We start from the raw sequence: 25,536 nt of genomic DNA, 5'->3' as shown, positions 1-25,536 counted from the left end.
CAAATGTTTTATCCCTTCTCCACCCAACCTTCTCTCCGTATAAAGCAACTTAATCAAAAGCAATTTAGGCATTCACCAAATTTCTGTTTTGCAGAATCTTGCAATGTGCAAACCAGTCATTGCCGATTAAACTGCATCTGAATGACACGATAAGCCTTCACATAGCTTCAATGTTAACTCCTATTGCCCCCTCCTTATCCCCCCCCCCCCCTCCCTGCTCACTAAAGTGCAGCTGTCAAATACAATCATTCCACCTCCGATTCAACTCCATAAAATTCCTGCTGGCTACAATCAGCCTCAATCTTGCAGTTTTCCTTTCCTGGACTAAGATTAATTCACTGTTGGTAAATCAGGTGGTTTGAAGTTCAATTATTCAGTTGGATGAATTGCTGCCTGTGGATATAGATAGGCAGGTCTTTGGGGCTGTCTTCTGGTGCAGAGATTGTTCTCTGGAACCTTTTGGTATCTGAAAAACACCCTAAATAAATTTCTAGTAAAAGATTTATTATTATTGCACTAGAATGGTTTCAATTAAATGCATCTTCCAGGCTTGGCTAACCAAGGCGTAGAACTGCTGTAAGCTCCAACTTCATGGGGCCACCTCGAAGAGATTGTAATATCGACTGGTTTGCAGAGCAATTTCAAAATGCACAACTTGCATTATATAATGCCCATAATGTCGTCAATCACCACATGGCTTCTCTTTAGTTCTTTCTCCATGTGTAATTGATTCAAATCTTTAATTTTTAAAACAATACTTTGAATATTCATGATCCCATCAGAAACCTTTTGCCCATTCTGAATTACTACCTTCTACTTATAATCTCCATTCTGGATTTCAATGTGTTTTTGTTATGTGCTTCCCAACTGCCCATACTTCAACCTTATTTAATAGCTAGTATTACTATCAAAAGCATTTCAACAGCCATGCTGCGTTTCACTATTATGGGTCAGATCATATCCCATCTGATCAGTACCCATTTGGTACAGGTACAATCAATAATCTCGCTTGCACCAACATCATAGGTACATAGACTCAGACAACACACAAACAAATCATATATACATTTTACATAAATCACACAAATACTTTTAAAAGACTGATGACTCTACCAAAAAATCAAGCCATAAAGACAGATAAAAAACTAAAGGCTTGATCTGAATGTAATTATTTGCAAAGGTTGGCAAACTCATTCAGTCGAATGCCAATGAGCATGCTGAGGGGCCAAATGTGACATGCATCTATCTGGGCCCTCAGCTCAGCACCCACTTTCAGCATCTAAGCTCCATCTGTTTCTGACTTGCATTCATTCATTCATAAGTCATAGGAGCAGAATGAGGCCATTTGGTCCATTGAGTCTACCCTGCCATTGAATCATTGCTGATCTATCTTTCAGCAACAACGATGAGTCGGCCTACAGGGAGGAGGTCCAGCACTTAGCAGCATGGTGCGCTGACAACAACCTGGCCCTTAACTCCAAGAAGACCAAGGAGCTCATTGTAGACTTCAGGAAGTCCAGGGGCGGCACGCACACCCCCATCCACATTAACGGGACGGAGGTGGAACGTGTTTCTAGCTTCAGGTTCCTGGGAGTCAACATCTCCGATGACCTCTCTTGGACCCACAATACCTCAACTCTGATCAAGAAGGCTCACCAGCGTCTCTTCTTCCTGAGGAGACTGAAGAAGGTCCATCTGTCTCCTCAGATCCTGGTGAACTTCTACCGCTGCACCATCGAGAGCATCCTTACCAACTGCATCACAGTATGGTATGGCAACTGCTCTGTCTCCGACCGGAAGACATTGCAGAGGGTGGTGAAAATTGCCCAACGCATCACCGGTTCCTCGCTCCCCTCCATTGAGTCTGTCCAAAGCAAGCGTTATCTGCGGAGGGCGCTCAGCATCGCCAAGGACTGCTCTCACCCCAACCATGGACTGTTTACCCTCCTACCATCTGGGAGGCGCTACAGGTCTCTCCGTTGCCGAACCAGCAGGTCCAGGAACAGCTTCTTCCCGGCGGCTGTCACTCTACTCAACAACGTACCTCGGTGACTGCCAATCACCCCCCCCCCCCCCGGACACTTATTATCACTTATTATTATTTATTTAAATCATTTGCTATGTCGCTCTTCCAGGGAGATGCTAAATGCATTTCGTTGTCTCTGTACTGTACACTGACAATGACAATTAAAATTAAAATTGAATCTGAACCCCATTCTCCTGCCTTCTCCCTGTATACCTCGACACCCTTACTAATCAATAACCCATAAATCTCCCCTTTAAAAATATTGAAAGACTTGGCCTCCACAGCCGTCTGTGGCAATTAATTCCACAGATTTACCGCCCTCTGGCAAAATAAATTTGTTTATTAAAAACAGTACATCCTTTTATTCTGAGGCTACGACCTTTGGTATAAACTCTCTCACTAGAGGTAACATCATCACCACACCAACCCTTTCCAGGCCTTCCATTATTCAGTAAGTTTCAATGAGCTTCCCCCATCCTTCTAAACTTCATCAAGTACAGGCCCAGAGCCATCAAACTCACATCATACATTAACCTAACCATCCCCAGGATCATTCTCAGAAACTTCCTCTCCAGCACATCCCTCCACAGATATAGGGCTCAAATCTGCTCAAAATACTCCAAATGCGGTCTGATCGGTGGCCTATAAAGCCTTAGCGTTCCTTCTCTCCAGAGATGCTGCCTGTCCCGCTATGTTACTCCAGCTTTTTGTGTCTCTTAGCATTACATCCCTGCTTTTATATTCTAGTCCTCTAGAAATGAATGGTAATATTGCATTTGCCTTCCTTACTGGTGACATTTCGGTTCAGGACCCTTCTTCAGACTGGACGCTATTCACTGGTCTTCTGACACCATAACTTTTTCTAATACTTTATCCAACATCAAGTGCATCACATCGACTAGTAGTTACTGTAAATGGTTTAGTGTAGGGAAAATAATTCCTCCAGAGAAGGAGGGCTTAGTCTTTTTATTTTAAATGTTGCTTTGTTATTTATGATGCAATCTTTTTAAGTCATGTCCATCTGATCTACCTCATTGTCAAATACTGAAGCAAAATAATGATTTAATATTTCTACTACCTCATTATTGTCTATATTTTTATACTCTCCGTCACTGAGTGGGTTACTTTCTATTCATTTTATTATTTATTTCTATAGATTAGTTAGGTATTCTATGCTTGATAATATAATTTCATAGTTCCTCTTTGCCTTTGTTAATTATTTTTGCCTTAATTCCTAATTTCTTTGTGTTCCTTTGAAATATTCTCTCTGTTTGTCCAGTCATTTAGCCTATGCTTCTTCCCTTGTTTTCTCTCTTACTTAAGATTCTTCACATCTGGGCTAGCTCATTACTTACTCTTTTTTCTTGATTTTTAGCAGGATATATTTTCTGCATTCTGTTAAGCACCGCTTTAGTTGTTTCCCTATTGCTGTTCTGCATCATTATTTGAATCCTAACCAGATTGCAACTCGGAGCACTCCCATTACTTCACACAATTCCAGTAATGTAGCAATAAATAGATGACTGCGTCATTTGTTTCCCACAGCTTCACTGCTTTCTGAAAATATAATTATGCTGCTTAAAAATCAGTCTTTTGGTCAATGTGCACCTGGTTCTAATTTGGTAACTGTGATAATTGAAGAGTACTGGTGAGTGTAATTAAATGAGAAGTAATGCCAATTTTTGCTTTCTCTGACCTTACCCCTGTTAATGTGAAAACTGTGGAGAATTTAGAAAGTCACAGAGCTAATAAAAATTTGATTATTTAATGCTGGGAGTGATCTGCCATTCATACGCTTCACAAATAGGGAGACTTTCAAAGGTCGGGGGGCTCGAGCCCCCCATTGCCGGGACGATCTTGACTCTGGTAGTCGGCGGCGTTTGGGCCCTCCTCATTGGGGCAATCAGCTCCTTCATTGGGGGTAATGTCAGCTCCCCCGCGCCGGCAATCAAACCCCGCGTCAGGGCTGGTTGAGCCTCTGCATCGTTGGAGCTTCCGATTAGCCTCTCCCGAGACTACGAGCTCACGATGGTAATGTCCGCAGGCTGTGGTTGGAGCCATACCAGGCAAGGGATTGACTCCGATGTTAAGTCCCGGCCCCGTGGCGGGGCTCAAAGTCAGTCCAAGGAGGCCTTAAGCTCCATTGATGGTAGGCCGCAGAGCAACCAGAGATGCGATCCGGAAAGAAAATTGTATCTCCAGCAAGGTAAGAAACTGAAAAAAAAGTTTCTCCCTCCCCCCTCCCACCACATAAAACAAACCAGAGAACATTTACGCAAACTTTTAAAACACACTAAAAATAAAAATAAAACGATAAAACAGACAGGCAGTTGGCGAGGCTGCCAATCGTGGTTTCCAATGGACAAGCAGCATCTCTGGGTAGAGGAAATGAGACCCATCCATCTATTCAGAGATGTTGCTTGTCCCACTGAGTTACCCCAGCATTTAGTGTCTATCTTTGGAGTAAACCAGTATCTGCAGTTCATTCCTCCAGTGTAAATAAAGTAATTACTTGTAGGCATAAAACCATAGTGTTGTGCGAAGATGAGAAGGTGGACTGATGGACAGTCTGGAAGGCAAATTTAATTGAAACCAATGGTTTGCATTTGATATAATCCCACACTAAATGGGGTATATCAACAGACACCATTAAACAAATATGATGTTGTTATGCCCCATGAGAATATTAAAGCAGAGTAGGCTGAGGGATGACGTAATGAAAATAGCCAAGATTTTGAGAGGTATAAATTGGGCAAATAGCCAAAATCTTTTTTCAATGATAAGGTTACCAAAAACAGGAGGGTATAGATTTAAGATGACAGGAAGGAGTTTTAAAGGGGATCTAAGGTTTGTATACAGAGTGGTTGTTATCTGCCAGCTGAGATGGTGGAATCATTTTCAATCTCCACATTTAAGAGGTATTTAGACATAATTAAATAGGCAATACATCAAAAAAGGCCATCCTAATATAGGTATTAGTATAGATTAGTATAAATGGGCAAAAAGATTGGCCTGGACATTGTGGGACAAAGGGCTTGTTTCTGTGCTAGATGACTGCAAGACTCTTTGCATAAATATGATTGAGATACATTATCCGATCCATTAAGTGAGAGTTTTTTGATGTGCTGAACCTCAAATATGACCTGCTATTTACGGATTTACCACCAATCTCTTTTCCAGACCCTTTGCTTCCTTCTCAATTCTCAGAGATAGAAAAGCATGATTAACCCAAACACATGGCTTCTAATTGTCTAATATATGTTTATTATATGATCATTGAGACTATCAGTATTTGAAGTTATGTATCCTTCTTAAAATAAATCATACAATTTAAAATTAACATATAGCTCCTAAAGTGGATTGCAGCAGGATCTGGATCGACTGGCCACTTGGGCGGAGGAATGGTTGATGGAATTTAATACAGAGAAGTGTGAAATGTTGCATTTTGGGACATCAAACAAGGGCAGGACCAATGCGGTAAATGGTAGGCCTCTGGGTAGTGTTGTAGAGCAGAGGGATCTAAGAGTACAGGTGCATGGTTCCTTGAAGGTCGAGTCGCATGTGGATAAGGTGGTCAAAAAGGCTTTTGGCACTTTGGCCTTCATCAGTCAGAGTATTGAGTATGGAAGTTGGGAGGTCATGTTGCAGTTGAACAGTATAAGATGTTGGCGAGACGGCATTTAGAATATTGTGTTCAGTTTTGGGCACCATGTTATAGGAAAGATATTGCCAAGCTTGAAAGTGTTCAGAAAAGATTTATGAGGATATTGCCAGGACTAGAGGGTGAGAGCTATAGGGAGAGGTTGAGTAGGCTGGGTCCCTATTCCATGGAGCGCAGGAGGATGAGGGGTGATCTTATAGAGGTGGACAAAATCATGAGGGGAATAGATCGGGTAGATGCCCAGATTCTCTTTTCCAGAGTAGGGGAATCGAAGACCATAGGTTCAAGGTGAAAGGAAAAGATTTAATACAAATCTGAGGGGTAACTTTTTCACACAATGGGTGGTGGGTGTATGGAACAAGCTGCCAGTGGAGGTAGTTGAGGCTGGGACTATCCCATAGTTTAAGAAACAGTTAGAGAGGTACATGGATAGGACAGGTTTGGAGGAATATGGACCAAGCGCAGGCAAGTGGGACTAGTGTTGCTGGGACATTGTTGGCCGGTGCGGGCAAATTGGGCCGAAGGGCATGTTTCCACATTCTATGACTCTATGACTATGACTCTAACTCATTCAAAACTGGCACAATACAGGAGAGCACAGTGTTTCCAGTATTATATGGTCTGTCCCCCTCAGAAATTGTATAGTGAGACCAAATGCTTTAGATATATAGTTTGTTATTTAAGAGTAGCAGCTTATAATATAAATTCATCCTCTATAAGTTTTCATTTCAGTGCTAGTTTAACATCAACTGGCTTGTTACCAGTACGTGAGATAGCTACTGACTGAAGTTACTCCCTGAAGCCTCTGTGTCCATATGGGCTGCTGAAAGCCCTTCTTATCGTTTGCCATTTGATCTTCCAGCAACGATCTGTTCTCTATGCTATTTCCATATTTTCCCAATCATGGTACACTCCAAATTAAATTCCCACTGATGTACTTGTGTCTGAGTGTCACTGAAAACGTTAATGTCTTGAAGTGAAGGACAAGGATTTTCAATAGAAACAAAATGCTGGAGTAACTCAGCGGAAAAGGCAGCATCTCCGGAGAGAAGGAATGGGTGACATTTCGAGTCGAGACCCTTCTTCAGACGAAAAGTCACCCATGTCTATCCTCGATTTAAACCAGTATCTGCAGTTCTTTCCTACACCGCAAGGATTTTGTATCTGGCATGCAAACACGAGTAAACTCTACTGCACACAGTAAGTGCATTCACTGCTAGGTTCAGCTCCAACTCTATAATCAAGTTTGCTGCTGACACTGTGGTGGTGGGCCTGATCTCAGACAACGATGAGAAGGCCTATCAGGAGAAGGTGGCTGATCTGGCACTCTGGTGTCAGGACAACAGCCTCCTCTTGAACATAAAAAAAAACTAAGGAGCTGGTCGCAGACTTTCGGAGGGCACATCATCCGATGACGTACACACCATTGAGGATAAATGGGGATACTGTGGATAGGGTGAGCTGTTTTAAATATCTGGGAGTCCACATCTCTGAGGATATGACATGGACATCACACGCCGCAGCACTTGTGAGTAAGGCAAGGCAGCGCCTTTACCACCTCAGGCAATTGAGGAAATTCAGAGTGTCTCCGAGGATCCTCCAGTGCTTCTACTCAGCAGCTGTGGAAAGCATCTTGTCCAGAAATATTACCATCTGGTTTGGGAATTGCTCTGCCCAGGACAAGAAGGCTCTGCAGAGAGTAGTGCGTTTGGCCGAACGCACTATGGGAACTTCACTCGCCCCCTTGCAGGAACTATACATCAGGAGGTGCAACTCCAGAGCTAATAAAATCATGGAAGACCCCTTCCACCCCTGCAACGGACTGTTCCAGCTGCCACGGTCAGGCAAACCGGAGAGGTTGAGAAGGAGTTTCTTCCCAGAGGCCATTAGGACTGTAAACTCCAATCTCACTAGGGACTAACTTTTACTGTACCACTCTACTGCTTTTTTAAAAAAGTGCTGTTTTTTCCCTTTTTCCTTCCGCCCACAATATTTAATATGTAAAATAATATGTGATTCTGTTCCATTCTGTTTGTAGTTTGTTTGGTTGTTTGTTTGTTTGTCTTTTTGCATAAAGTCCGCGAGCATTGCCACTTTTCATTTCACTGCATATCTCGTATGTGTATGTGACGAATAAACTTGACTTGACCCTAACTATACCAATTGTTGTTACATATAGTTGTTATCTTTTCCATTTTTAGATAAATTCATGAGAGCACACAGATATAGCAATTGTAAATCCAAAATTCATTCCCTTCAGTCCCAGAACTATATGGTTGAATCTCTCTAATCAGCCTTCCAACCGGCTCTTGAGGTATTCTGTATTACAACCAGAACACCACTGCTGGATGAATACATTTTCAGTATGTATGTGGGTTAAGTGAATTATTAGCTTATTAAAGGATCATAATTGCAGGTACATCTTGACTGGCTGTTACATCTCACTTGAAAATCTGTCTCTGCCTGCAAATGGAAGTAAAAATAGCAACAAAGCTTTTTCGTCGATTCCTCATCGGATTTGAAAATGTGCTGATATTAAGCAGACTGAAGTCACTGTAAAGACACATGGGGTTGATTCCATATGGAGTACAACACCACCATAGTATGAAGCCAAATTGAAAAAAGTATTCAGGCAATCTGTTGGACCTTCTGGATAATTCTGGATCAGACATTGCAGAGTCCTTTCAGATTTGTGAAGATATAACACTGCAATGGAATCTCATAACATTGAAATCTTACTATCCAGAGAATGAGGGTCTGTTTGAATGTATGGGGAGCAGTGGACACTTACAGGTGATATCTGAAATTGAACACAGCCTAAAATTGATTTTTTTCAAAATGGTTATTGCACTGAACAGGAGTTGCTGGAAATATGGACATGCAAAACATGACGTTTGGAAATCTGAATGGGTTTAGGGCCAAGATGATAAATTTAATCAGAATTTTCCTGTGAATTGTTTTAAAACATTCACGATACAGGAGTCACTGTTTTTTCGTATTACTGAGCAAGGGTAACTTTCATGGTTAATGTAATATCAAAACAATATTATTGAAATACTGGAGGGGGTAAAAATTGATAAAGAAGTTACAAGAAAGAATAGCTGTACACAAAGTTAGGAAATAATCTGGTAGTGGGACATATCCTGGTCCTGGGGTGGCACTGTGGCACAGCGGTAGAGTTGCTGCCTTACAGTGTCAGAGACATGGGTTTGATCCTGACTACAGGTGCTGTCTGCATAGAGTGTGTTTGTTTTCCCTGTGTCCTCCTGGGTTTTCTCCGGGGGCTCCGATTTCCTCCCATATTCCAAAGTCATACAGGTTTATAGATGAATTAGCTTCTGTAAAATTGTAAATTGTCCCCAGCATGTACGATAGACCAGTATACAGGTGATCGCTTGTCAGCGTGGTCTCGTGGGCCTCTAAAGTACGGTAAAAATACTAAAGTATATCCGTTTGGAAGGGTTGAAATCGCAGAGCTATTCTTTGGTATTAGCGTTGGTTAGAATTGGTTTATTTTTGTCATGTTTACCAAGGTACAGTAAAAAAAGATACAAGTACTTGGGGTCAGTTCTCACATAGAAACACAGAAAATAGATGCAGGAGTAGGCCATTCGGCCCTTTGAGCCAGCACCACCATTGAATATGATAATGGCTGATCATCCAAAATCAGTACCCCCGTTCCACCTTTCCCCCCCATATCTCTTGATTCCCTGAGCCCTAAGAGCTAAATCTAGCTCTCTCTTCAACACATCCAGTGAATTGGCCTCCACTGCATTCTGTAGCAGAGAATTCCACAGATTCACAACTCTCCAGGAGAAAATGTTTTTCCTCATCTCAGTCCTAAATGGCCTACTCCTTATTCTTAAACTGTGACCCCTGGTTCTGCACTCCTCCAACATCGGGAACATTTTTCCTGCATCTACCCTGTCCAATCCTCTAAGATTTTTATATGTTTCTTTATGATCCACTCTCATCTTAAATTCCTGTGAATACAAGCCCAGTTGGCCCATACTTTCATCATACGTCAGTCCCACCATCCCCGGATTAAACTGGTGAACCTACGCTGCACTCCCTCAAAAGCAATAATATCCTTCCTCAAATTAGTAGAGCAAAATTGCACAGAATACTCCAGGTGCGGTCTCACCAAGGCCTTGTACAACTGCAGTAGGACCTCCTTGCTCCTAAACTCAAACTCCTCTCGCAATGGAGGCCAACATGCCATTGGCTTTCTTCACTGCCTGCTGTACCTGCATGCTTACTTTCAGTGACTGATATACAAGCACACCCAGGTCTCATTGCACCTCCCAATCTGACACCACTCAGATAATAATCTGCCTTTCTGTTCTTGCCACCAAAGTGCATAACCTCACATTTATTCACATTATACTGCATCTGCCATGCTTCTGCCCACTCACTCAACCTATCCAAGTCACCCTGCAGCCTCATAGCAACCTTGATAATGGCAGCTCACACTGCCACCCAGCTTAATGTCATCTGCAAACGTAGAGATGGTACATTTAATTCCCTCGTCTAAATCGTTAATATATATTGTAAGTAACTGGGGTCCCAGCACCGAGCCTTGCGGCACCACTCTAGTCACTGCCTGCCATTCTGAAAAGGACTTATTAATTCCTACTCTGTGCTTCCTGTCTGCCAATCAGTTCTCTATACATGTCAATATGCTACCCCCAATACCATGTTCTAATTTTGCACACTAATCTCTTGTGTGGGACCTCGTCAAAAGATTCTTGAAAGTCCAGATACACCACATCCTCCCTTATCCATTCTACTTGGTACATCCTCAAAAAACTCCAAAAGATTAGCCAAGCATGATTACCCCTTCATAAATCCATCCTTACTTTGACCGATCCCATCACTGCTTTCAAAATGCGCTGCTATAACATCTTTAATAATCGACTCGCATCTTCCCTCCTACCGATGTAAGGCTAATTGGTCTATGATTCCCCATTTTCTCTCTCCCTCCTCTACAGTTGGACATGGCGAACACTTGGGGAAGTATGGACATCTGTCCAGTTGCATCCAGTGGTGTGGGCATGAGGTCAGCTGCTCTGAGTGGGCATCTGGACCTGGTGTTGGATGCTTTAGAAGGCTGTTGTGCAGTTCTTGGTCATCAGGGTTTGGGTCCATTTGGGTTGGTTATTGATAAGTAGATTTAAGAGAACAATGTTAGTATTTCTGACAGCCTTAGAATTGAGTTTTAAAAGAGTAGAAAAATTGTAATAGATGCAAGTAAATCCATTGGGACCAGTAAGCAATCTATTTTACAAGCTTCCAAATCTCTGTGGATTGTATGGGTGATACTAAGGGAACTGCAGAATTATAAATATTACTCACTTGTTCAAAAAAGGGTATAATAACATCCCCAGCTTGACTTTCAGAAACAATGAAGATTAAGTTAGCAATCACATGGAGAAGTGTAGATTGATTAAGGTAAGCCACCATTAATTTATTGAAGTCAAATTGTGTTTCACGAACTTGGAGGAGTTGGATGAGGATTGATGAGGAAAGTGTGTCTGATGTGGTGCACATAGACTTTCTAACAGTGTTTGTCAGTGTTGTAAATTAGGCTTTTCATCAAGATTAAAGTCCGTGGAATAAGGGAGAAAGTGGCAAAAGCAAAGAGAAAACAGGAAACAGTAATAGTGAACAGTGCGTAGTTTTTTTTTTAAAGAGCATATTGAATTGTGCAGTAGTATTTCCGCTGGTTGGTTCGAAAATCGTTGTTTTTTCCTTAATATTATTAATGACTAGCATTTGGCTTTTAAAAAACATCATTTTTAAATCTGCATTCAACACAAAATTGATTGTGGTAGTGGACTTTCAGGGGGACCTCAAGAATCAGACTGGTGTAATGGCTTGATAAATGAGAGATGAAATTTAACAGAAATAAATTGACTAATTAATTTTATGAAAAGACAATGTTAGCTGGAGGGCACAAGTTTAAGAGAGGGATGTGAACAAAGAGTTATGGGTGTATATGAATAAATCATTCAAAGTGGCAGGGCAAGTTAACAAGGAGAAAATGCTTTTCTCAAATGTTTGTCACCATCAGACTTTCTATCCCAGGAGGGTACGAGTTTCATTTTGTTTCGTTCAAAAACAAGATGAATAGAGATTAGAAATTGAAAGTGAATGAATGTATCTGGCAGTCAAGCAGGAATGTCAACCTGAAGCGCAGGACTCTCCGTGCATCTATCAATTATGGACCACGTTCAAGTGGCCATTTGCCTGGGACCTGATTTTGTTATTATGGTATATCTATATGCACTAAGAATAAAAAGTCAATAACCAGTGAACATAAGCAACTATAGGCAAATTATGAATAAAGTTTATTGATATTTGTCAATGAAAAATTATGCAAATGAGACAATTGATGTAGCGATACCATTCATAATGTAAAACATGATCATAGCTGTTGTTTTACAGTGTATTTACAAACATCACAGATTAGGAAGTTTTGTTATCCTATCTCGAAAACATGTTGATAAAAACTATACATACCCATGATTTCAATTTTCCGAAATGGAATGTTTCAACATTTTTTTCCACTTCTTTGACTCTCATTATACTAACTGAAAGAAAAAGTTAGACCCACAATTAAAAGTAAAACGTGAGATATTGTGAACATCCAACTTGGCAGCATTACCCCATGCAGCCATCACAAATAGTTCCCAAATTACAACTATGGAAAATGGTTAAGAATATTATCTCTATGAATATCAACTGATCTGTTATCCACTTTTCCATAACATTTTGCTAGGGGTTTACACTGGAAATTGTAATATCTCAAATTAAAATCCAACACAATGTAGTACCTTCTGCAGTGTACCTGGAATCTGTGCAAACATGGCAAGCCTGCAACAGTTCTTCGCAAATTACTGTAGTGCATGTGATAGGACTCCGTGTGAGAAATGCACAACTAGTCCTGAGAAAGTGTTGAATCGGGGATCAGGTTTTTTCTGCTGTTTTCTTTACTGCCTATTTTGTTGAGATAGTGCTTTCTTTTCCTTTGAGTACATTTGGAATGGACAGACATTCTCGGATTAATCAACCGGGATATTTTTTATCTTATTAAGCTACTTGGGTTTAGATGTATTATTGTCACCCGTCAACATACAGTGAAAAACTTGTGTTTGTGTATCAAGCTAAACACTTGTACAATAGAACCTAGAACATAGAACAGTACAGCACAGGAATGAGCCATTCGGCCCACAATCTGTGCAGATCATGTTACCAAGTTAAGCTGATCTCATCTCTCTGTACTATCCCTTGCACTATCTAAAAGCTTCTTGAATGTCACTATCATATCTGCCTCCAATGCCACCTCTGGCAATGTGTTTCAGGCCCCCACCACTGTGCAAATAACTTGCCCCATACATCTCCATTAAACTTTCCACTTCTCACCTTGTACAGTAGCTATGCCCTCCTGCATTATACATTTGCACCCGGGGGAAAAGATTCTGACCTTCTACCCCATCATGGCCTCTCATAATTTTATATATTTCTATCAAATTTAACCTCAACCTCTGATGTTCAATGATAACAATCCAAGTTTATCCAAGCTCTCCTTGTAGCTGAAACCCTCTAATCCAGGCAGCATTTAACCAGGTTCATTCCCGGGATGGAGGGACTGATGTATGATGAAAGAATGGGTCGACTGGGTTCATATTCACTAGAATTTAGAAGGATGTGGAGGCATTGGAGAGAATGCATAGAAACACTAGAATTAGAATTTAGAAGGATGAGAGGATATCTTATAGAAATATATTAAATTCTCAAACATATAAAATAAACAGAAAAAAACAAAAAATGAAAACATATAAAATACAACATTCTTAAGGGATTGGACAGGCTAGATGCATTAAAAATGTTCCCGATGTTGGAGGAGTCCAGAACCAGAGGTCACAGTTTAAGAATAAGGGGAAGGCCATGTAGGATTGAGATTAGAAAAAAACGTTTTCCCCCAGAGAGTTGTGAATCTGTGGAATTCTCTGCCACAGAAGGCAGTGGAGGCCAATTCACTGGATGTTTTCAAGAGAGAGTTAGATATAGCTATTAGGGCTTCCAGAATCAAGGGATATGGGGAGAAAGCAGGAACGGGGTACTGACTTTGGATGATCAGCCATGATCAAATTGAATGGCAGTGCTGGCTCGGAGGGCCAAATGACCTACACCTGCACTTATTTTCTATGTTTCTTTGCATCCTCTCCAATGACTCCACATCCTTCCTGCAATGGGGGTGACCAGTGCTGCATGCAGTACTCCAGATGTGGCCAAACCAAAGTCTAAGGAGCTGAAGAGCATGGGGAAACATACCAGACTGCAATTTCTCAAAATTATAGCCTAACAGTTGCAGAGAAAAAGTTCAATGTCTGCAATGAGGTAGCTTGGAAAATCAGGACTGTATCCAGCTTTTGTGGGAAACATTCAGTGGTCTGATAAAAGAGGGGGAAAGGCATTCCTGAGTAGATGTTACCTTTATAGTGCTTTGAATTACTTGACCACTCCATATATGTTGCTGCACTTTATAGAGTCAGAGTCATGTAGCAGAGAAACAAACCCTTCAGCCCAACTTGTCCATGCTGACCAAGATGCCCCATCTGAGCCGGTCTCATTTCCCCACCCTTGGCCTATATCCCTATGAACCTTCTGAAGAAGGGTTTCGGCACGAAACTTTGCCTATTTCCTTCGCTCCATAGATGCTGCCGCACCCGCTGAGTTTCTCCAGCACTTTTGTCTACCTCCCTATGAACCTTTCCTATTTATGTATCTGTCCAGGTGTCTTTTAAAATATTTTGTTGCACCTGCCTCAACCTCCTTTAGTTTTAGTTTTTAAGTTTTAGAGATATAGTGTTTTAGAGATACAGGCCCTTCAGCCCACCGAGTCCATGCCAAGCAATGATCACCCTTACACTAGGTCTATTCTACATGCTAGGGACAATTTTACAGAGCCAATTAACCTACAAACTTGTGGATCTTTGGGATGTGGGTGGAACCTGGAGAAAACCCAATGCGATCACAAGGAGAACTTACAAACTCCATACAGACAGCACCCCTTGTCAGGATTGAACCTGGGTTTCTGGTGCTGTAGAGCGGCAACACTACCACTGTGCCATCCTCTGGCAATACATCCATATACCAACCACTCTGAATAAAAAAAGTTGCTCCTTAGGCCCCTGTTAAGTCTTTCACCTCTCATCTTAAACCAATATTCTCTTGTTCTTGATTCCTCAACCCTGGGTAAAAGACTCTGTGCATTCACCCTGGTGGCAATTTCCTTCATGATTTTATAAAGCAACTGAACCTCAACAACAGTGCTGCAGACTGAACATTGGTTCTCAGAAGGACACAAAGTACAGGCGTAACTCAGCAGGTCAGGCAGCATAGAAACATATAAAATAGGTGCAGGAGTAGGCTATTCGGCCATTCGAGCCTGCACCGCCATTCAATATGATCATCGCTGATCATCCAACTCTGAAGAGCATCTCTGAAGAACATGGAAAGGTGGCGATTTGGGTCGAGACCCTTCTTCAGATTGTTCTCCAGAGTAGCTGCCTGGTAGAAAATTAACATAAATGATTAGTAATGTGCTAATCATGAAGCATTGTCAATTACGAAGTGTACACAGATATGGACCTCTTTTTTTTTTTTTTTTTTTTTAAAAGCTATCCACATTTTTTTTTTTTTTTTTAAAAGGTATAATCAAGTTAGCTGTGAGAATCTGTAGGCTTGTAATGAATGTTTAGTTTAGAGATACAGCGCAGAAACAGGGCCTTCGGTTACCGAGTCTGCAATGACCAGCAATCCCCGCATATTAACACTATCCTACACACACACTAGGGTCAAGATACATTTATGACAAGCCAATTAAACTACAAATCTGTACGTCTTCGGAACGTGGGAGGAAACCAAAGATCTCGGAGAAATCCCATGCAGCCATGGGGAGAACATACAAACTCCGTACAGCCAGCACCCATGGTCGGGATCAAATCCGGGTCTTGATCACCCATGGTCGGGATCAAACCCAGCAACTTTACCAATGTGCCATATAGAATATTAATTTACTACCAGAAAATCATCCTTTTCATATATAGTGTTCTGTTCTTTTAATTATTATTTTAACAGATATGTTGAGGAGAATACACTTTTTATGCAATGTTATATTTAAATAAAGACTATTTCATGCATCAAAGGCAGGGATAGCTTGGATCCAAATTCAATACCATGATTCCATGTTATATATTGTATATTTGTTAATGCTTTGAGCATAACTTTGAAGAAGCCTTATAATCTAAAAGAGAATCTAAATATTTATTTTTGTGATACAAGTGGTTAAATATATCTCACTGCATATAAAACAATCCTCCTCAGCACGCACTAAATATATTAAAAAAGGGATGATTTTCAGATAGCAAATTAATATTCTATGATTTTGAGTGCCTCCTGCAGCTAAAGACCGAGTCATTTGTCTATGCTGAATGATACATGCTGTGCTTTCATAGAAAATTAACATACATATTTAGTAATGTGCAAATCCTGAAGCATTACCAATAACGTTGCATGCAAGAAAGTGGACCTCTTTATTTAAAAGTCATCCATTATTTTCAGTGCATACTGTATCATACTCGCTGAAACCCAGATTAAAAAATATCTTGTTCTACAATGATCACTGGAGATTTTTCATTATTTTGACAGTCAAGATAGTAGACACAAGGTTTAGTTACTTATGCTAATGAACACCTATATCTGTTTTTCATATTTCATTTACTATACACTATGATGTTGATTCTCAGAGCATGCTAGGCTTTGAAAACACCACTGAAGGATTAATAATGAGATATATACGTCCCCAGTGATTTTGAAGTGAATGAGAGTCAAAATGTAATGATTAATTCAATTAAATCCTTCAAAGACTATACTGTTTTATCATATCTTCAGGCATTACCTCAAAACAGCTGACATAAAATTAATTACTTTGAAATGTACTGACTGTTATTTTGTGGGGAAATCCAGTTACGATGCATGACTCAATTAAGTACTATAAGATGATTAACTGGACAGGGTATTAAAACAAACCTACTTGCAGGAAAGCCACAAAACAGTGCGTAGGCACTTGAAAACAATGCATTCAAATTATGTGTGCTTAAACGTAAAATTTTGCGACCAGTATTTGCATTCAAACAAATGAAAATATAAAATATAATTATTTCAATCAGCCCCTTCAACCTGCTTCATCATTGAGTGGGCTTGTGCGTGATCTGGTCTATGGCTCAAATCCAATTAACCTACTGGACTCTCCTATGGTTCAAAATATTCATCCAACCATTCTAATATTATTCAACAATTTTAATTGATATTTTCTTCTCATGTTGATATTGGTATTGTGCGAGAATTAAGATTTGCTTAGAACATAAAGGGGCTGCCCCACTTGGGCGACCTAATTGGCGAGTTTAGAGGAGTTTGAAAAAATGACATGTTGAAGACCTCCTTCGACCTCCTTCGACTATGTTGAAGACCAGCTTCGACTAGCTACGACTAGCTATGACTAGCTACGACTAGATTCGGGAAATTGGACACCGAATAATGGAGAGTGAAGACGACCTCCTTCGACCTCCCTTCGACTATGATGAAGACTATCTATGACTACCTTCGACTTCCCTCGATTACCATGCCGACCTACTATGACTAAACATACGAGTAAAAAAAGTATCGATTTTTTTCCATTGCGGCCTTTTTTTACTCGTGGGCATCTTTTAACATATTGAAAAAAACGGCGCTGAGGCCTTGAGTACACAGAGACCACTCTCGAGCATGAAGGAGAGTTACAAAGACCTCCTCCGACCTCGTGTTGACCATGCTGCGAGTATGAGTCGAGGGCAAACTAGCCAGAACTCGCGGATTAGGTCGCCCAAGTGCGACAGGCCCTTAAATATATAACACACAGAAACATGAAAGATAGACACAAAATGCTGGAGTAACTCAGCAGGTCAGGCAGCATCTCTGGAGAAAAGGAAATGGTGACATTTCGGGTTGAGACCCTTCTTCAGACTCTCAGTCAGGGGAGAGGGAAACTGGCTATATGAAAAAGTACAGAACAAATCCGTGCAAAGAAACCTTAAGTGGAACAAGTTTGTTAACATAGAAGTAACGATGAATGATTTCTTCTGAAAATAAAATTGTTTGAATTCTGCTCAACTTTTTTTTTTACAAACAGTTCCATAATTCATCTGGGCTTGGTTATAATGAGAATTTCTATTTTGAAAACTTTTGTTTGAGAATGAGAAACATGGGATTGGAGTTTACAGTTCTTCAGTGCAACAAAATCCACAGATCACCCAGCTAGAAATTTTAAACTGAGGCATAAGTGGATGCGACAAAATTATAGATCTCAAAAGACCGTGTCCACTCGACTGCCCTTGTTGGTGATTTACTTAGTATAAAGCAGTGAATACATTTCTATCCCAATAGCATTGTGTAGAATAAGTCTTTGTCTTGGAATGCTTAAAATACAGCTATTTGTTTTGGGATCACAGGGCATTTTAGTAAGGCCCCCACCAAGATATTACAGGCAATTCCCACTCACTCATCTCCCCAAGCACAGAATACAATGGGTTAGACAGCTCCCTGTCCACTAACAATTTGCAAACGTCTCCCTTGTGTGATGTAACACCAACGATGGTGATGAGCAGCCTGGCTTTAAAAAAACAAACAACATCTGTAACAAATAAGACACTTGCATCTTAAATTCACAGACATATGGGAACAACGTGATTGACTTAACTACGTCAAGTTCAAGAGCAATAAGGAATGAATAATAAGCACCAGTATTGCCAGCAAAAACCACATCCATTTAACAAATGCTGATAAAAATTGTAGTTTTTGTGGCCTGGTTCAGTTTGTTGATTATAGTGAACCCAAGAAAATCAGCTACAAAGAAATGCACACATGCTTCGTTCCAGTCATTACTTAAGTTGGTGGAACCAAATTGGTTCAGCCACAAGACCATGTGCTTCCTCAACTATTTTTTGAGTATTCACTGTGCCCAGAAAATCCAATATGATTAGGCAAAAAAACCAGAAAGATTCTTCACAATAGAACATAGACAAGTGCAGCACAGGAATAAGCCCTTTGGCCTACAATGTCTGTGGCCGATTGGCGGGGGGGGGGGGGGGGGGGGGGGGGGGGGGGGGGGGGGGGGGGAGAGAGAGAGAGAGAGAGGGGAATTTCACCCTTTCCATGGCAATTCTCTCTTTTTCTCTTTTCTCACTTTTTATTTTCCTCTCGCTCTCTTTTGGTCACTCGCTTGTTTGAATAGCACAAATTTTAGGTTGAAGCATGTCTCTCTGATAAGGAGGTCCCTCGCTGCATGTGCAAATAGTACATGCATCTTCTGTTCAACTGGCAGTTTGACACTGAATTGAATTGAATACATTTTATTAGCCAAATATGTTTACATACAAGGAATTTACCTTGGTGCTTTGCTCGCAAGTAACAACACGATATACAGTAGACAATTAAAAATAAAACATTATAATTTAAACATGTGAAGGTTGAAATAAAATACCAGTGCAAAAGAAGGCTACAGACTGCTCGTAGAAAAAAGCTGTTTTCATGTCTGGCTGTGGAGGCTTTGACAGTCTGGAATCATCTTCCAGAGGGAAGTGCTTCAAAGGGTTTGTGGCCTTTCAAAGGGTAAGAGGGGTCAGAGATTATATTACCCACTCTCTTCCTGGCCTTTGCAGTGTACAGTTTGTCGATGGAGGGAATGTTGCAGCCAACAACCTTCTTGGCTGCTCGAACGATGTGCCGCAGCCTCCAGATGGCATGCTTGGTGGTTGAGCCAAACCAAACCATGATGGAGAAGGTGAGGACATACGCTATGATGGCAGTATAAAACCGGACCATCATTGCCTGTGGCAGATTGTGTTTTCTCAGCTGCTGCAGGAAGTACATCCTCTGTTGGGCCTTTTTGACTGTTCAGTCGATGGTGGCCTCCCATTTATGGCCAGTTCTCACGGTGCGACCTGAAGCAAGATGTCACCCGAGTGAAGTGGTCGTGGTCCAGCACGAGTTCCGCACGATATAACGGGGGGTAGATAAAGAGTTCCCACGGTACTCGGCATTTCTGTTATTTGTGCGAGTGACTTGTCCGTCTCCCAATCTTTCCCGTTAATCTTGAATGAACATCGTGGACTGTAGTGTTGTTAATCACGTGGCACAAATGATGTTACTTTTTTTCACACACTATATTGGTTTTTTTCACCCGAGCTCTTTAATGAGCTGAAGAATAATCAGTTTTTTTTTAGACAAATGTTGTTTGGTGTGATGCACCTTCTCTCAATATGTGCAAGAAGTCGTCTTTTTATTTTGTCAAATAGGAATAAAGACTGTGTCTCACATTGACCGTGATGATTGTCTTATTTTATTATCTACTGAGAGGTGAAACTTTCAGTCTGAAGAAGGCTCTCGACCCGAAACGCCACCCGTTCCTTCTCTCCTGAGATGCTGCCTGTCCCGCTGAGTTGCTCCAAGCAACTGGTGTCTATCTTCAAAGGACTGACCACCGGGCTGGATGTCGGGGCTGGCGTGTTGCGTTTCACAGACCGAACTGTCCAATTAATAGTAACAGATGGGCACTCCCTCTCAACCACATTCTCTTGCCTTCTCCCCATAACCTCCTGACAGCCACACTAATCAGGAATGTGTCTATCTCTGCCCCTATTCTTCACGCTTTTGACGGTAGTTTTGTTTTATTGGAGACGCGGGAGACAGCGGATGCTGGAATACTGAGCAAAACACGAAGTGCTGGAGGAACTCGGTGCATTTGTGTTTAAGAAGGAACTGCAGATGCTGGAAAATCGAAGGTATACAATAATGCTGGAGAAACTCAGCGGGTGCAGCAGCATCTATGGAGCGAAGGAAATAGGCAACGTTTCGGGCCGAAACGTTGCCTATTTCCTTCGTTCCATAGATGCTGCTGCACCCGCTGAGTTTCTCCAGCATTTGTGTGTGGGGGTGGGAGTTGGGGGGAGGGGGGAGGAGAGAGATAAGGCAGCCTGAAGAAAGGGTCGCATGTCCATTTCCCTCCGTAGATGCTGCCTGGCCCGCGAAGTTCCTCCAGTCTTAGAAACTGCTTTAGACAAAAAGAGACACAAACTGCTGGAGTAAAATAGCTCAGCAAGTGAGGTACCTGAACACTCAAAAATGAAAAAGAATGAAAATGTGATTATTTCACCTCCCTTCAACTATTTTGTGTTTCAGCATGAGAGGGATTATAACATTAGAGACATTCATCTTGTAGTGATGTGTTAATGAAGAATTGCAGACATCAATCTGATAGTAAAAAATATATTTATTTAACAATGAGGTAAAACAAGCACTGACAATCAAACTGCTCAGTTACTCACCGTTCGCAGGAGTTCCCACGGTACCCGCAAGAGTTATTACGGATATCGCACGGATATCGCACTGGCCTCTATGTTCATACAATGTTGCAATGCTGCTCAAGTCACTCTTGGAGAAATTCAAAAATGTTTGAATTTTCTCCCGACCTTACCAAGTCACACGACTACCTGCCGTTAGCGCCACGGAGGTCCTCGGTGGTCCACGAATGCCGTACTGCTATCGCAGAAGGTTCCCACGATGTTAAATCTTGTTAAGTCTTGCTTCAGGTCGCACAGTGAGAAAGCCCTTTTAAGGTCCTTGGAGATGATGGTTCCAAGGAACTTAAATGACTCCACAGATGTGACTGTGGTATTGTTGGTGGTGAGTGGGGGGAGGGGAGGGGGAGCTCTCCTAAAGTCCACAATCAATTCCACCGTCTTAAGAGCATTGTGCCCCAGATTGTTGTGATGGCACCAGGACAGCAGCTGTGTCACTTCCTGTCTGTAGTCAGAGTTCCTCCCCATCCTGGATCAGTCCAACCAGGGTTGTGTCATCCACAAACTTGAGAAGCTTGACACAGGAGTCTGTGGAGGTGCAGTTGTTGGTGTAGAGAGAGTAAAGGAGAGGGGAGAGTATGGGGGAGAGTATACAGGTACTCCTGACAGAGGGGTTCAGGCATAGTCAACTGGGAGAGTTTGGAGTGCACTAGCTCTGGCACAATGGTGTTGAATGCAGAGCTAAAATCCACAGAAAAATCCTTGCATAGGTTCTCTGGTGGTCTAGGCTCTGGAGGATGAAGTGCAGGCCTAGTTTGACTGTGTCATCCACTGATCTATTTCAAGTTCAAGTTCAAGTTCAAGTTAGTTTATTGTCATGTGTCCCTGTATAGGATAATGAAATTCTTGCTTTGCTTAAGCACACAGAAAATAGTAGGCATTTACTACAAAACAGATAAATGTGTCCATATACCATGATATAAATATATACACACATGAATAAATAAACTGATAGTGCAAATAACAGAAAGTGGTTGGTAATAATCAGAGTTTTGTCCGAGCCAGGTTTAATAGCCTGATGGCTGAGGGGAAGTAACTATTCCTGAACCTGGTTGTTGCAGTCTTCAGGCTCCTGTACCTTCTACCTGAAGGTAGCAGGGAGATGAGTGTGTGGCCAGGATGGTGTGGGTCTTTCATGATACTGCCAGCCTTTTTGAGGCAGCGACTGCGATAAATCCCCTCGATGGAAGGAAGGTCAGAGCCGATGATGGACTGGGCAGTGTTTACTACTTTTTGTAGTCTTTTCCTTTCCAGGGCGCTCAAATTGCCGAACCAAGCCACGATGCAACCGGTCAGCATGCTCTCGACTGTGCACCTGTAGAAGTTAGAGAGAGTCTTCCTTGACAATCCGACTCTCCGTAATCTTCTCAGGAAGTAGAGGCGCTGATGTGCTTTTTTGATGATTGCATTAGTGTTCTCGGACCAGGAAAGATCTTCAGAGATGTGCACGCCCAGGAATTTGAAGCTCTTGACCCTTTCAACCATCGACCCGTTGATATAAATGGGGCTGTGGGTCGCAAACTGCAGGGGGTCGAGCAGGGGATTTGTGATATTTTTCAGGTGGGCCAGCCCAAGTCTTTCAAGGGTCTTCATGATTACAGAGGTCAATGTGACAGGCCTGTAGTCATTAAGACCAGTAATCCTTGGTTTTTTGGTCTACAGATATCAGCAGGGAGTCACATAAAATAAACATTAATGCAACAAAACAGCAGAGATTCTCCAAGGAAGGTATTAATCTTCAGAAGGGGTTAGGTTTCAGTCTAAACCTCAGTTTATGAGTCAGAGTGGAAATGGCAGTGCATGACGAATGAAATGATTAAGTTCATGTCTGATGGTGAAAAAAATCAGATGAGCGAAGGTAAATTGTGTATGTACAGGGTCCATTTTACCGATTTAATGTAAAAAAGATTACTAGCCTAATCTAAGAGTCTGAAGAAAGATCCTGATCTGAAACGTCACCTCTTCATTCCTTCCACAGATGCTGCCTGACCCATTGAGTTACTCCACTCTTTGTGTTCTACACAAGATTCCAGCATCTTGTGTCTAGCCTGTTCCTTGTGTCTAGCCTAACCTAACCCGAATAAAATTGATTTTAGAGCCATAGAGTGATACAGTGGAAACAGGCCCTTCGGCCCAACTTGCCCACACTGGTTGACGTCCCACATGCCTGCATTTGGTTGATATCACTCAAACAATGTATTGGTCTAACTGTTTCTGACATAAATGTTGGGATAGTCCCTACCTCAGCTACCTCCTCTGGCACCTTGTTCCATACACCCACCACCGTTTGTATGAAAAGGTTGCCCCTCGGATTCCTATTAAATCTTTTCCCCTTCACCTTAAATCTTAAATCTTTTCCCCTTCACCTTAAAATAAGACAGAGAAGGCCAATTGGCCACTCGAGTCAATACAGGCTCTCATTCAACTCTCATCCGTACCATTTCCCCCTCTTATTCTCCCTATGCTTCAAAGCATTTTCCTATCACCTCCCTACATGAAAGGCAGTTTACATCAGCCAATTAACGTCACAACACTTCTGATTACAATGCTGCACTCTTGCATTTTCTTCCATATTGTTCAAATTTATATCACTTTCCATTTATAAAATGAAGTTTTAAAATAAGCCTAGGCTTCAGCCCTAATTTGCTCCAAACAGTCTGGACTGATTCACAGGTAGAGTCCAGACACAAAAACATGAGCAGAATTTCAGACAAGATGTATGTACCAAGTAAAGAGAGCACTGCACATGCGTAGGTGCCATTTCTCAACTGAAATAGTATACTCAACTTATCTGTTTATTCTGGTGAATAAACTCCATCCTCTGGTACTATTTGTAGAGCAAGTCATATCAGCGGGCTAATATTTAACCCCCCCAAACAGAAAAAAAACAATATAGATTATCTCTTGTAACTGTGCATTTACTTAACCTTTTTCATGGACCACGGTACGCAAACTCTGCAATGTCCATGCTGAAATTTCAATGATGGTGACATTTCAAAGTGCTTCACTGGTATGGAAGGCTTCAGGAGATGTTGAGGGAATGTAAGGTGCTGCATGAATATTTTTCTCCTGTTTTGAGTAATTCATATTTGTGGGGTATAATTTCAAACCTTTAGATATTCAGTTTTTACATAGATTGAAACTTTTACCCAGAGTTTTTACCCAGAATGCCAATTTGCAATTGTCAAATCATAACCTCTAAGAGAAATAGTTGGCATATAAAATAAATTCAAAACTTTCACAAATTATTGCAGGTTAAAAATTCAGATTCAGTCATTGAATCATGCAGTACAGAAACAGACCATGCAGCCCAACTTTGCCCATTCCAAAAAAAGATGATCCATCTACACTACTCCCACCTGCCCACATTTAGCCCATATTGCACTAAATCTATCTTTCCATGTACCTGTCCAAATATATTTTAAATGTGGTCATATTACCTGCTTCAATTACCTCCTCCGGCAGCCCATTCCATATATCCACAGTCCTGTGTGTGGAAAAAGTTGCCCCTCAGGTTCCCTTTAAATCTTTCCTCTCTCACCTTAAACCCATGTCCTCTGGTTTTTGATTTCCCTACTCTGGGTAAAAGATGTTGTGCATTAACCCAATCTATGACAATGATCTTGTACCCCTTGTGGCATCAATCATGACGCCTGATCAGCAATGATTACATTGGCACTCGATGTAAGGTGAACTCACGCAATAGGTGAGTTTCGTTTCAATGTCAAAATAGTGCCTATAAGGTCCAGGTCTATTCTAGGGGGCCTACTATATAAGGTCTGCTGACTGGTTAGCATGCAACAAAAGCTTTTAACGTGACAATAAACTCAACAGAACAGATAATAACCTGAACCTACTCAAAGGTGCATTCCATAATTATCAATGAGGAGGCTTGGGCAGGATGTGGCATCTTCACCCTGGATGGAACACCTGGGTACACAGAGAGTGGGGCTGACGAGGTGCAGGTGAATTGGTCCATTAACCACTAATTGGACCCAGCTGTGGCTCGTTTGGCTGTGGCCTCAAGTTTATTCCAGAGTGTGCCAGTGTTTTCCAGCAGCCAGTCCTTGTTTCCGCTGGCCTGCGATAGGGATCAGATCAGCCCCAAGAGACAATGTATCCTCCTCCATTAGCAAAAATCCTAAGTGTTTGTAACAAACTCAACCTAGAGGCTGTGAAGTTGGGAGAGGCCATCAGCATTCCCATGTTACACTCCAGAACATTGTTGGACCTGAAAAAAGTAGTCTTGCAGCGAGAGCATGTTATTCAGGAATTACTGTTCTTGACTTTTGCCCTCCATTGCAGGGGATGTGGTCTGTGACAAGTTAAACTTTCACCTGACCAGATAGTACCATTACCTGTTGGCCCATTTTATAGCAAGGACCTCA

The sequence above is a fragment of the Amblyraja radiata genome, chromosome 7 (assembly GCF_010909765.2).
Source record: "Amblyraja radiata isolate CabotCenter1 chromosome 7, sAmbRad1.1.pri, whole genome shotgun sequence".
Taxonomy (NCBI): Eukaryota; Metazoa; Chordata; class Chondrichthyes; order Rajiformes; family Rajidae; genus Amblyraja; species Amblyraja radiata.
The sequence above is the reverse complement of the archived record's forward strand: the minus strand, read 5'-3'. Positions refer to the sequence as shown.